We start from the raw sequence: 14,339 nt of genomic DNA on the forward strand, positions 1-14,339 counted from the left end.
TGTTCGTGTGTGAGAACACAGTTTCTGGTCACAGGGCCTGACTGAAGCTCATTCTATCCTCCTCTTAATTTTCTATGTGTTCCAAGCCACTTGTTCTTAGCCTTTCACACATATCCTGAATCAAGAGCAGAGCACTGGGTAGGCTCAAGTCCTCTGACTGAACCTCTGGCCTTGATTGTACACAAAGGAGAACAAGGAAGCATTCTCTACAGTGCATGGTGGCAGGAGACATGAGAGGCACCTGCAACACCTGTGCACAGGCAACGCTCAGGGGACACTTTCACCTGCCTGTGCACATTTATGAGTAACAGGACCTGCTGAGTATGTGGGGGTTCTCAGAATGGACAACAGGGCCATCTCCTGGGTCTAGGGAAGCCAGGGGACATCTCAGGGCAGAGATCTGGTTAGAGATCTGTAGACGTTACCTCAGATGCTGATGGGGGAGGAAGATTGACGTGTACGTGATCAGGGAGAGCATTATCTAGACTTCAGAGTACTGTTGGACACCAGGAGCACCAGCAGCAAGCTTCCTTGAAGTGAAACCCTGAGAGGAATTCCCTGCTGTGGGGTTCAGATCCTGTGGCTAATGGCAAGACAGTTTAAGCTTAAAATCGTGGGTCTGTGGGTGGGTATATGTGCATGCAAGGGCAGTGCTTGTGGAAGTCAGAGGGGGCATTGCCTCCTATGAGCTGGAGTGGCGGGTGGTTACGAGCAGTCTAATGTGGGTGCTGGGAACTGAACTCTGATCCTCTAGGAGAGCAGCGAGCTCTCTTAAGCATTGAAGCATCTCTCCAGCCTGCAGCAATATATTCCTACCACCCGTGGTGGGTTTGCACCTTCCATGACCCAGGCCTGCAGGACGAGGTATACCATTTCTTTTACCATTGCCATACACCAGAAACCTTTGGAAAAACCCAAGGCAGCAGTGGCTGGGCCCTTCAGAGTGTGCTCAGAGACTCCTATACTCAAACTGTGCTGGGTTGGTATGAACACAGTGGGATGAAAGAAAAGATGGCGGAGTGTTGGGAGTAGGGAGAGAGTTGAAGGCCGAGTGGGGCGTGACTGCTTTCAAGATGGATCCATTAGGACTCCCTGGTTCTACTACTTTTGCCTGACAGAATGTCCAGCCCGAGCCCACCAGCAGGCGGTGCTGATTTGTGTAAGTGTGTAATATGCACGTGTCAGCTTCAGGTACCATTGGACCCAGGAATTCAAATCATGCTCACAAGAAGGTTATCCCCTTTAACAAGAGGACTTATCTCCTCTAGTCCCTCAGCAGTGGCTCTGGCCTCCTGCTGCACATCACTGTGGAGGTCGCTCAAAGACATTTCTACGCATTTCAAAAATGGCTGCCGTAGTTCCAGATCTCATTAAGGGCAACGGAACCTTGCAACCTCCTTAGTTCTTTCACTTGTTGACATGAATTAGGTCACGCGCTGAGCCTTGACCCAGTTGCTTAAGGAAGGGCGATGGAAGTTTTTTGACTATCAGCAACTGATTTAACAGTCAACCTGGGGACTGTGTTTGGTTTAGCTGTGGGGTTGAGGAGAAGCGGGAAGGCTATGGAGGCTCTCTGGAACACACTGTGGTGAGGGAATGAGGCCTGTGTAGTCAGTCCCCTGCAGCTGGCTGAGGAACTTGCATTCAGTTTACTGTGTCCACCATTGCTGTGGACCCTCATATACAGAAAATCCAGACACAACCAGGAGTCTGGAGCCTGGCATGGTGTTCTCAGAAACCTTTCCTAGGTAGGGAGTTGGCTTCAGTGATAAGCTTCCTCCCACCAGAACTGTGTGTGGGGAGTTCATGGCCAGTACCTAGTGCCAGCCAAGAGTGACCTGGGAGCCCCACAAAGGTCATCCACTTGGCAGTGTTTTTGCATCCCACAAGAAAGCAACAAACAGGTAGAGATTGACTTCCCAAGGACTATGAAGAACTTGAGTTACAAAATACCCTGATTGATAAAAACCTGCTATCGACTCTCACAACACTAAAATTTCTGCTATTTATAATTAGCTACTTCTGAAAAAGAACTGTATCTCTTTAAATTTATGGGGTATTCTGACTCATGTATTTCATGGGTCAGGGGTTGTCACATTACATCACATCAGCCTGCTGAAACATGATACAAAGCAAACACACCAAAGAACAAGGGAAATATTCTGGCCAGGCTCCTGAGCTGGGCTTCCAGATGGAGTATCTGCAGGGACAACTTGAGGAACCTGTCTTTGGAATATCTTCACTCCTCGGTCCATTGGTAGCAGCCTCTAGACACCTTCTTAGTGCATCCTGGGGGAGTCACATGCCAGAGGATGGAGGGGACTCTGAGGTCTGAGGCTGTTTCATGAGCACGTGCATCATTCCTGGTCTCTGCAGAGGTCCAGGGAGACATCAGGGGATGGATGAACTGATTTCCTAAACTCCATGAGTTACTACTCACAGGACATCATAGGACTGAGGGTCTGTCTAAATGTTGTCTATCTGGAGAAGGAATTCTGAGAAAAAAAGAAAGTTGGTGAGCTTGAAGTCTGGTGGAGGGAGGTGTGTTGTGGACATATTTTTACAGCAACTAGACTCATTTGGTAGCTGAGAGGTGAGAAGTAAAGCCACCAGGAATCTGTGAATGGACAGCTATCTCTTCATGTTACTGCAAGGCTTCCTTTATCAATCTGTTCATTCATCCATCCACTTATCCATCCCTCTATCCTTCCACCAACCCACTTACCCATCCATCTGTTCTGTCCATCCATCCGTCTGTTCATCCATCCATCCATCTACCCATCCATCCATCCACCTATCCATCCATCCATCCAGTCACCTTTTTATTTGTTCATCCATCCACATATCCATTCCTCTATCCTTCCACCAATCCACTTATTTGTCCATCTGTCCATTCGTCCATCCATCCATCTATCCAGTCACCTTTTCATTTGTTCATCCATCCACATATCTATTCTTCTATTCTTCCATCAACCCACTTATCCATCCATCCATCTATCCATCCATCCATCTATCCATCCATCCATCCATCCATCCATCCATCCACCCACCCACCTATCTATCCACTTACGCCCACAGCCACTCATCCATTCACTCATCTTTCCACCATTTCTTCATTTACTTAGCATCTTTTAGCATTTCTGAGTACTTAGGGATTGACCAATGGAAGTGGTTGACACATACACACGGCTACTAACTTACTGTATAAACTTAGATGTGCTATCCCAGCTTCTGACCTCAGATTACCTATGTATAAAAGGCATTTGGACTGACTAGGAGCTAGGTAGTCTCTGAGACCTCTCCAGCTCCACTATTTTTGTCTAAGCTCCCCAGGGACTATCTCTGAGGAAAGGGGTACACATAGCTACCATTCGTGACAAGTGATTCCCAGGCAGGAAAGGATGTGGGGAAGAGGGATGGGAAGTGGAACTGGTTGATGACAAAAGTGGCTATTTTCTGAAAGTCCTTGACATGACCTCTACTTAGACTTTTGATCTTTGACTACTGAGATTAAATGGAGACATCCTCGAGAAGTGAGGATGTTTGGGGCTGGGAGAGATCCTGGGTGTTCTGCAGTAGCCTGAGCCCCAGCAGAACATTTCCCTAGGAAGGAGTGCCACATGCTTGCTTACAGGCTGCTCTGGGGAAAGTAGACAATATAAACCCCAGGTTCTGATGCCAGGACCTCCTTTGCTACCATTGATCTCACCATATACTTGGGAGAATTTTCAAGAGTGTTCACTTTACTAGTCTGTCTTCCTTAGTATGACCTTAACAGCTCAGAGATTCTGAGTTTGGAAGAAATACAATGGCTCCTGTATGTCCTCATTGTGTCTCAGGAGAGACAGTGTCTTGGGTTCTTGGCCTCCTGTCAGAAGCCACATTCCTTCTTCCCAGATGTACCCTGGGTGTGTGCATCTGTGGGAGGAGAACTTAAAAGTCTGAGTGTGACCCTTAATAAGATGACTGTAAATGGAACTGGCCTTTGTTTTGAGCCCTTTTGCTTTCTAGTCTGGAGTGACGTTTTTATGGTCATTAGCCAAACTCTATGTCTCCCGTGAATTGCCTGGTCCCATGGCTTTTGTCTAGGTTTCAAATGGAGGTGTTCGACTTTTCCTCATTAGTTAAAAATGCTTTTAAAAATAAGGGAGGTAAGCATATTAACCCCTTGGCAACCATGTATGCTCGTGACTGCTACAGTTCGAGAATGTGTGGCTCAGGGAGGGTGAGGGTGACTGTACGGAGATCAAATACTGCCATAGTAAAGTGAAAGGTGTATATTGGGAGGAGGAAGAGGAGGAGGAGGAAGAGGAGGAAGAGGAGGAGGACGAGATGCTGAAGGAAGAGGAAGAAGAGCAGGAGGAGGATGAGGAGGAGCAGGAGGAGGAAGAGGAGGAGAAGGAGGATGAGGAGGAAGAGGAGGAGAGAAGGAGGATGAGGAGGACAAGGAGGAAGAGGAGATACTGAAGGAGGAGGAAGAAGAGCAGGAGAAGAAGTGGAAAGAGGAGAGGAACAAGAGGAGGAGGAGGAAGAAAAGGAGGAGGAGGAAAAGGAGGAGGGAGGAGGAGGGAGGACAGAAGAAGGAGGAGGAGGAGAAGGAGGAGGAGAGGAGAAGAAGGAGGAGGAGGAGGAGGAGGAAAGGAGGAGGAGGAGGAGGAGGAGGAGGAGGAGGAGGGTGTTAGCAGCTTTAGCCTTTGCAATGTACCTGCCCCGTGCCATGCCCACTTCCAGGAACTTTTCCATCAGTGACCTCCTTCAGTCTCCCATCAGCCCAGCAAAGGCCATGTCAGATTGGCCTGGTGATCCACTGGGTAGCAGGGGCTAAGCATGTTGAACTGGACACACAGTGGCCAAAAAAGACTTTGGTCTTGCCTGCTGTTACAGTCAGGGGACACTTAGGATATGCACATGTTACATTCGGCAGCAATGGCACATGCTTAAGAGGTGGTTCATATCTGAGCTCTTGTCTTTCATAAGTGCCCTATGAACAAATCTGCCTGGGCCAACCTCTTCAGAGCTATTCCTCCCTCTGTCAACTGGGCATGTAGACATTTTCCATTATATTTAGCTTCAGGCTGAATCCAGTCTGAGGCTTTGGTGAAACAAAAGGAACCCAGTCCGCCTGGAATTCCATCCCAGACTGCTCAGATGTCAATGGCTTTAATGCAGGGTGAAGGGTACAGGAGAGAGGGCTCCATGGAGTCCTTGGGGACGGGAACATCGTTCCCTGGTGCACCTGCTAGCCACCTTGTTCCCAGAGCACTGGCCGTGAGTGGAGGAGGATGCTTCCCCTCCAAGGCCACAGGCAGAGCAGGGAGCTAAGGCAGGTTAATAGGGGATTAAATAGCTAACTTCCTGCCATGGCCAGCTCTGTTTAAAAGGGGAGCCGAGGAAGCCAGCAAGATGGGAACAATCAATACACATCTGACAACTGCTGCTGTCTTCTCCAGTTTCACACTATCCTGGGAAAGGGGAGGCTTTCCTTAAAGGCATGTGTAGGCAGGGCTGGTCTCCTCAATTCCTCTCTGTTCCTCGCCCCTCTCATCTTCTTCTCTCTCCTGGTCCCTTTCCTCTCCTTCTCTTCTCTCCTCTTTTCCTTCTTTCTCTCGTCTCTCCTTTCTTCCCTTCCCATCCCCCTTCTTACCTTCCTCTGCCCGCCTTGTCTTCCTCCTCCACTCTTCCCTTTACCCTGCTCCCTTCCACCCTCCCCTACTGTCTTTTCCCTTCCCTCCCATTCCCTCTCCTCCCATCTTCCCTTCCTAATTCCTATACTAGACATGAAACATTGAGATAACATCAATTTCAGAGAACAAGGGCGCAATCCCCTTCCTCAATTATTTCATTGAGGAGAGCCAAAGCGGGGCTTCAGGGATTGGATTTTGGCAATGGGGGCCTGGGCTGTTGCTTACAGAGTCCTCCCTCCCCCTTTTAAACCTTTTGGTGCTGTCGAACAAATTTAGAGCCTCTTAATGCTAAGCAAATATGTCTGTCTACCTTTGAAGTACATCCCTAGCCCTTTGGTTTTTTTCACATTTTATTTCGAGTCGTGGATTCACTCAATTGTCCAGGTGCCCCTTGAATTCACTCTACAGCTCATGAATGATTTGAACTAATGGTCCTCCTACCATTAGTCCTACCTGCGGACCACACGGGTATCACAGTGCTCTGTCACCAGGACTGGTTTCCGGGTGCTCACTTCTTAGATGCTCTGGGTACTGTCCCCTCGCTTCCCCTGGGCATGGAGGCGAGTAGTCAGCTGAGGGAAGTTTTCCTGTACCTGGGTCTTCTTCGAGCTGCAGAATGCTTGGTTAGGATTCGATTCCGCTTCTCCGCTACAGCAGAGGGAGAGAGACTACACGGCCTTCTATGGCTGACTGCATCCTATGGTTCGGAGAACGGTGTGAACAACTCTATCCTGGGAACAAACCAGGAAGTCTTCCTGGGAAAGCAGGATAGAACACGGAGGGTAGATTGGGGCTAACAGCTATGGAGAGGTAAGGGTAAACTGTGAAGTGTCTAGGAGATGACCCGCTTCTGCTTCGTAAAGGTTGTTCTCACTCATGCCTGGGGGTCCTCTCCATGACAGAACGGACTCGGCATCACTCTGCATCTCATATATATGGTAGTGCCGTTTTGGAGGTTCTGGAAACTTTAGGAACTGGGAACTAGTCAGAAAAAGTAATTTACTGCGGGTGCACCCTTAGGGGTATATTATACTTAGAGCCTTTCTCTCTCTGTTTCCTGACTGTCACGTGGTGTACAGTTCCCCTCTACCACATATGCCTGTGGCCATGAAACTGAGTTCAAATACATGGTCCAGGCCACTGTGGACTGAATGTCTGAACTCAAGAATCCAAATAAATTCTTCTTAAGTTGTTTGTGTTGGGTGTGTTGGGTGTGTTGGACACAGAACCGAAGATCAACTAACATAGTATGTTTCCTGGATCTAAAAAACAGGGATGCTAAATGTTTCAGTCAGTATCTGGTTAAGGCTCTTGCACAGCCAGAGCTGTCAATCATTCAAATGCCAGTTTGTTTGTCTTCTCAGAATCCTAGAAGTCAATAAGACCATGATTATTAGTCAGTTTTATAAATTGAGGCCTGAGCATGTACTCAAGGTCACCAGTAGAAGATCACACAACTGGATTCTCATCAATAGCTCTTCAGGTCACATCTTTCCTCATTGAAGTGACGACCCCTTTAGCTTGGAAAGGGAGACTGGAGGATGAAGCCACGAGACTCTAAAACAACTTTTGTGTTCTTCTGGTCTCCCAACCAGTAAGTGATAGACAAGCTTTCTATGTCTATGGTACCTGCCATTTCTGCCCTGCCAACACCCGTCCCCAGAAATGTCTTTCTGCCTATTTCTAAGTCATTACATGTATGTTCCTTGACCAGGTCTAAACTTGTCCATAGCTGTGGTTTTCTTCCTCCCTTGCGCTGTCTGGGTGAGAGTTGCACTGCAACAAGAACGTATGCACTGTTAACATTAAAAGTAGTCTACCCATTTGTCTTTGCTTGGAGTAAGACTTTCTAGATGCGGACTTTAATCATCAGAATCCCAATTTCCTCATTTTTCACTATTGTAATGGTGTAGGCGCCTACCATGTAAAGTTGTGTAAGGCTGACACGAACCGTTCACTGTAATATGCTCAGCACAATGTTGGCATATCTTTCCTTAAGATGGAGAAGATTATTAGAATGAAGATACTGTTCATCGTGTAGGCAGTTGATGAGGATGGTAACAGCGGCAAACATCTCTATGGTAATGAGTGTAGTCTTGTCCATTAGCTTTGTCATCTCTATGACCCCAAACGAACGAACAACAACAAAGAGAATGACTGAAGAGCAGTGGAGATCTGACTCATGTTTTCAGGGTGGGCTTTTCTCATTGTGCCTTTGGGCCCTGTGCACTTGTGTATGACCTCATGGCAGTGGTAACACATAGAGGAAAAGGCTACACAACTCACAATGGTCATGAAAAAGCAGAAAGAATGAGGAAAGACTGGGGACCAGGCATAATCCTCAAAGTCTTGCTAACAGTGACCTGTTTATTCTAGTCGGATCCTACTTTCTAAAATTTCCACCACCTCCCAAACAGCTCATGGGGAGCAAACATTCAATGCATAGATTTGTGCTTGAAATTTCATATTCAAACTATAACAGTGGTGATGAGGTTGGTAGTGATGACCAATGGGATGGCCATGATAATGGTGGTGGCTGTTGTCCTTCTATTGAGAACTTCACTCTGCCTCCCTGAGACCCCGCAGTCTTAACCAGCTGATGATGCTCTAATGCCACCCCTAGCACTCATTTCCATCTCTGGCTCTGTGCGATATAAACAGTTGGGACTCAAGTCAGAGCTGTTTGATCTCTGTTCTGAGTCCTTTGGGCTTGTCTCTTGTGTCATCTGATGTCTTCCTCCTCTGTCTCTAGTTCTGGGCTCAACCCAGAACTCAAGAAATAATATGAGAGACTTCTTTCCCTTGAGAATTTTAAAACCACCTAGTCTCTGAGGAAAGAGCATTTTCTAAATTCCTCTTACCTCTTCCATGTTTTCGCATACTTCCACTAATAGGGATGCTGCCTTCTGCTCCATGATGGGCCAGTTCAGCCAAGTCCCGTTCACCATCTGAGACGGTAAAGGCCTTGACTTGAGGAAGTTTGGAAGCATGGCCCTCAGCTCGAACCTAGCTCTCTCTATTACATGATTTCTAACACACCCACGGTCTGATTTGAATACCATGTTTTTATTAATATATTCAGTGAGTTTTTTTTTTTTAACTATTTCCGGCCATGTCTCAAAGCATTGCCTACACATCAGTCAAAAAAATGGAACAGGTCACCCATGCTGGCCTCTTGTTTATCTATTAATCATCTGGCAAATAAACCACTCAGTATCCTGCCCACCTCGGTAATATTTGTGATGTAATTTGTTCGGATGCCCAAATGTCACCAGCGTTGATTGTAAGAGCTGGAAAAAAATTGTACTTGCTTAGCACAGCAAGCTCTAGGCCAAAATGTAAGCATGAAATCTCTGGTTTATTTTTGTAATAATGTTTACAGCTGTTTAATGACCCCAAGAAGGTTCAGTAGTCTGGTGTTCTGTATTTCAGAACAGGGGCGTGTGATGCTTAGAACAACCTCAGTTACATAGTTAAGCATCAACAATTGGGAAAATTGTATTTAATAAGCCATTGTGTTTTAGGTGAACTTGTTTAATTATTGCTTAACTTCTGTAGAAGAAAGCAAGGTGGGTTACAGGGAAAATCCAGGGTCTTTTGGCTTTTTGGGGGATGGATGCCTCCAGAACTACAGGCTGAGATCCTTTCGAATACTCAGTTCTTTTGGGCCCTCCCATGCCGGTAATGGAAACAAATCCCAATTGAGCATGGTGACTCAGGTGTGGGAGTCCTATAAGGTATCCAGGGTAACACCTTTACACACTTTGATAAAATACAGAATATTTAGTTGTGCTTGGCTAGACAACAATATTTAATTTAAAAAAAAAGAATGCACTCAAAACAGTTATTCTGAAAGTCATTTTGTTTCCAACCGTTCCTTTTCAAAGTGTAAGGATAAAACTCATGCATCTTCCCGGCGAGGTCTATATTTTTGAGACAATTCGTGAGGTTGTCCCCTCCCCCCATGCTTGCAAATTGGAACTGTGTTTTTTATGTAAAACTTACTTAGACTCATGGCTGCCAGCATTTCTTGGTGTCCTGATAGTTTTAAATTTCATTTCGAGGGAAGGATACAATTAGGTCCTCTTGGAAGAGTTAAGCGAGCGCTTTTGTCGTTGATATCACAGGAAATAGTTTTGAAAGGATTAATGCAAAAATGAAAATAACATCAGCTCAATTAAAGGCAGCTGAGTGGGCCCTGGCACCTGCAGTGATGGGCTGGGCTGGCATTCTGGTCGTCTGTACCCAATGGTGGGTGTCACCGGCTGGCATCCCCTTCCTCGTGAATGGTGGGATTGCCGAGCTCAAGGAGAAAACGTGGTTTTCTGAAGCCTTCACTAGACCCCTGCTTGTCTCCAGAGGCAGAGTCCAAACTTTCCCACGCCAAGGTGAGAAACGTTGGAGTGGCTGAAAAACTCACATGCCAGCCTGAATCTTCAACAGTATCCACCATGACATTGAATGCCGTGGGTGTGCCTCACGGTGACCCAGGGTAGGTCAGGACCAGGTAGAATGTTAGGAGAGTCTCTGTGGCCTCTAACTGCCATCTCCAATGAGGGCGGGTGCCTGTCTTTGCTAGATTTAGGTAACTGTGTACTCACTGGTTCCTTCCATCAGTCAACCAGTGCTTAGTCAGTCACCTCTTCATACGCTTAGGGATGAGACCACACGCTGTAGGTCCAGAGCAAGCTATTTTCATAGCTGAACAGTTATTCTGTGTGAGTGTGTGGTAGTGGGGATGGAGGGCCTTATGCGTGTGAGGTGAGCATTCTACCTCTTGAACTATATTGCCCATTGGTTTATTTCCTTTGTTGTGCCCACGTGAAAGTGTTGGCTGTAGTACTCCAGGGGTCAGGCTGCTCAGTTACCTGAAGGCCTGGATCATGGCCTGTCCTCTGTGGGTCTGTGACTTCTTGATGTCAGCCCCCAAGTCCTACTGTGGGATGCTGAGCTTCTAGCCGGGTTGCTAGTAGAGGATGGAGCGAACCCATGGGCTAAAGCGTTCCCTGGAAAGTGAATGTCGTCGAAGTCCAGAATTGTGTGCGGATGGGCACGATTGCCCTGCTTTTCAAGGGACATAGAATGGGGGGACAGGTCACAGTCAAAGAGAGTTGCTGTGTAGCCTGTGAGGGAGCAGTGTGTTCCCCACAGGAAGGCATTCTCTATGCATCCGTTCCCTGGAAGGCTAGGGAAATGAGTAATAATACTCTTCATAAGAACAGTGGAGCCCTCACAGGCAGCCCACCTCCTCCAGTCCTGTGAGCGCCTACAGCAGCAGCTGGATCCAATCCTTTAATAGTAGGATAAATGACCCTTAGTTTCCCATGGTATGCATTTATGCGAGTTGCTGGAGTGCCACCATTGAGGAATCCCTGCCTGACTCTCAACAGTTATATTTGATGTAGTGCTTGGGTACATGACTGTACGTGAGTATACACACACACACACACACACACACACACACACACACACACACACACAGAATTTCTCCCTAATCTTGAGCATTGTCCTGGTAGATCCTTTCCCATCCTTTCCCTGTGCTGGGGCTTGGCACACAAGGCAGGTCCATTAGAAAGTTTATGACCAATACTTGCTGAATGGCTGAGGGGAGGCCTAAATGAATTGTGGATTGCTAAGTATGGAAAAGTTGGGGCTGGCCCAGGTTTTGTGAGTCCCAGGCCGGGCCTGAGGCCAGCTTGTCCTGCCTCGGCTGCTTTGGCCCAGGGACAGAACATCAATTACTTCATACTCTTTCCAAGAACTCACAAACCACTTCTGAGGCAGTGGTTTGGAATGACACTCAGCAGCGGCCTGGGCCTACCTGCTCAGAGAAAGCTGAGCATCTAGAGATGTGCTCTGACACAGTGCTGTAATGCAGTGATTCTATCTGCCCACGTAGGTTTCACGCAGGCTTAGCTCAGGGTTTCCAGTCCTAGGAGTATCTTCTGGGTGCTGGCTGGTCCTTCTAAACACATGGCCTCTGTGGTGGTTTGATCTTAAGGGAGTGGCCATTTTCTGTCCCTTGGTACCCAGAGTAGGAACCACAAAGACGGATAAAGACTGGGATGATCCCCATTGGCCATTAGAGGGAGGAACATGATGATGAGGTAATCTTCTCTTGTGGTTTTAGACCTTCAGCTTCTGAACTACAGAGTTCTTGAACTTATTAACAGCTGAGGTTGAAATGAAGGTGAATCTTCTTTGGGACCTAGCTGCCCCTATAGGTAGTTATTCTAGGTTCTGTCCTTGCTCATCCATTTGTTGGAGGACAGAGAACCAACGATGGGCCAGTTGAGTCTCAGGGCTTGCTGCGTGGCGTCGGCCTTCAGAGAAGAAGCACATGCATAAACTTGATGACACGCTGGGCTATTCAGGACGCCAATAAAGGAAGTTAGAAGATGAAACAGAAAAAAACGTCAACAACCAAGTTCATCAAAGTGGGTCGAAAAGGACCTTGTGCGCTCAGGCAGACCGACATCAACAATTCTCAATTCTGAAGAACCAGGAAGCCCATTGTAGAATGTCATTTTCCCTCCTCCATTAAAACATTAGAGTCTTGGTATCAGGAAAAATGGGGTTGATTTAAACAAACAAAGACAACAACAGTGAACGTTGTCTTCTGAGAGGAATACCAGCATTCCATACTCAAGACAAACTTCAGGACTCCCATGTTGACTTGTTGGTCAGTGAAGGTGGGCATGGCATCCAACTTGACACTCCTTGTCCAGCCTGATCGCAGCCTTGTTGCTTGCACACCTATCCTCCTCCTCTGTCTCTGCTGAGCTGGCACCTATCCTCAGCAACCTGAAAATAGATTCACATCTCCTGAGCTGGCCAACTGGACGGCCATTGGAAGTAGGCCAGGCATGTTGGCATTGGTCTGTCCAAACTTCCTAAGAGCTGCAGGGTGGAGGTCTGTGCACTATCACGTGGGTCTAGGGACATGATCCACATTTGCTCAAGAGAGGAGCCAGCATGGCTGAAATGTGCAGAGGGGCCCCAGACTAGTCCTTGGAGGCTGCGCATGCCTGCAAATGCTACCTTCTGGGCATGCTCCTCTCTGATTACCAGTGGATACCATGACTCCCTGAAGCTTGACAGTCCCACCCATCAGCATATCGTCAATGAGTGATAGAGACTGGTGCACAGGGAGAATTCAGTAGGTTTGTTGAATAAATTCTAGGATATCCATGATAACCTAGCTCCTGACCAGTCTTCAGAAAGAAAGATGGCAAATTGGAAGCTGTTTTTACTGCAGGTGAATATGTGCCTTTGTGAGGATGTATGAGCATGGGTAGAGTTGACCATGACATCATTCAAGGGCTACACTGGACTGAGGTCCCTCTCCCTCCTGGAACCGAACACCCACATCTTTATTCTTGCCAAGACCCATGCCGTTACCCTCACACTGGAGATCCCCATGTCACACAGTGTCTAGTCTATCTGGAAGGCAGCCCAGCAAACAGCAGACTCCACTGGGCAGAATGTACTTGCCCCACAGTTGAGATAGCTCTGACCCTTCAAGTCTCCCAGGGGAACTTGGTCCCACAGTTTTGGCTAGGGTTAAACATGGGGTCTCTGGGCCTTCTAGCTGGCCAATACATTGTAAGACTGGGATCTAAAGAGATGCACACAAACCCATTCTAAAAGCAGGAAATGAACCTGGACTCCTTCGGGGAGAAGGCATGGGCTCATTGCTTTCCAAGCTAAGCACCCTGCAGGCTCTGATGTGGAGGAGAGCCTGCCCTCTGACCCACCTAGAACAGTCTGGTGTTTGCAGTTCTGCACAGGCTGTGGAGGGGGCAGAGGGGACTATTAAAGACAATTACGCAGACTAGCTTTGAGTGTTTGTGTTTAACAAACAGCTTTGAGTTCTAATTTTCTGCAAAACACATACTGCAGGTACAATTTGTACTCATTACTGTATGTTGGGAAAGTTATTAAAAACACTCAAACTTGGTCGGGACTTCCTATGGCATCGTCGTCCCTGGGTTTTAATTGGTTTTTATCTAGTTCCGAAAAAGATCTCTTTAAGGCCAATCAAAGTCCCTGGCTCGGCTGTCTCACCAGCTGAAGGACAGGGAGACACCATTATGTCGTATAAGTCCACCTCCATCCAAACACAGACGGCTTCAAAAGTCCACCGAGATTCCATCGGGAGATCAGGTATAGGATGGACACAGTTATCAGATGACAAAAAAAATTCGGTGTTTCATAACTAAGGGTTAAATTTTAATCTCTGAGGTTTGCAAAGCTGCTACTAGCAGTCTCCTTAAAATTTAATATACCTCGTTAATGCTTCCTTGCAAACACTGAAGGATTTTTATGATTATAATCATGTGTTACAGCACCTAGTACTGTTTCTAAGCCGCATACTAATCAGCTTAATGAGATATTACTGCACTTTTTGTTGACTAAAGCAAAATCTCTTTTATTGTTCTAAAGCCTGTCCTTTACTTTATTTTTTCCCCAAAACATTATCTTGTTTTATTATGTACCAGTAAATATCATGATATCGGCTCTGTTTTTTTTCTTTTTCTTTCTTTCTTTCCTTCGGCCAAATCATAAAACGATCTTTTTCATCTTAGACTATTGAGTGTACTAAATATAGTAAACAGAAAAGAAAGTGCCCCGTTGGTCTTTCGACGAAAGCCA

General features: G+C 46.8%; 1 protein-coding gene and 1 pseudogene across 6 annotated transcripts in view; one reads left to right on the forward strand and one right to left on the reverse strand.

Annotated features, from left to right (window-relative positions):
* LOC116893360 overlaps window positions 1-4,669 on the reverse strand; it is a 545,263-nt pseudogene extending 540,594 nt beyond the window's left edge.
* Window positions 1-14,339, forward strand: part of Znf536 (zinc finger protein 536) — a 464,620-nt gene that overhangs the window by 190,306 nt on the left and 259,975 nt on the right. The window lies entirely within an intron of this gene.

Source organism: Rattus rattus, chromosome 2 (genome assembly GCF_011064425.1).
Source record: "Rattus rattus isolate New Zealand chromosome 2, Rrattus_CSIRO_v1, whole genome shotgun sequence".
Taxonomy (NCBI): domain Eukaryota; kingdom Metazoa; phylum Chordata; class Mammalia; order Rodentia; family Muridae; genus Rattus; species Rattus rattus.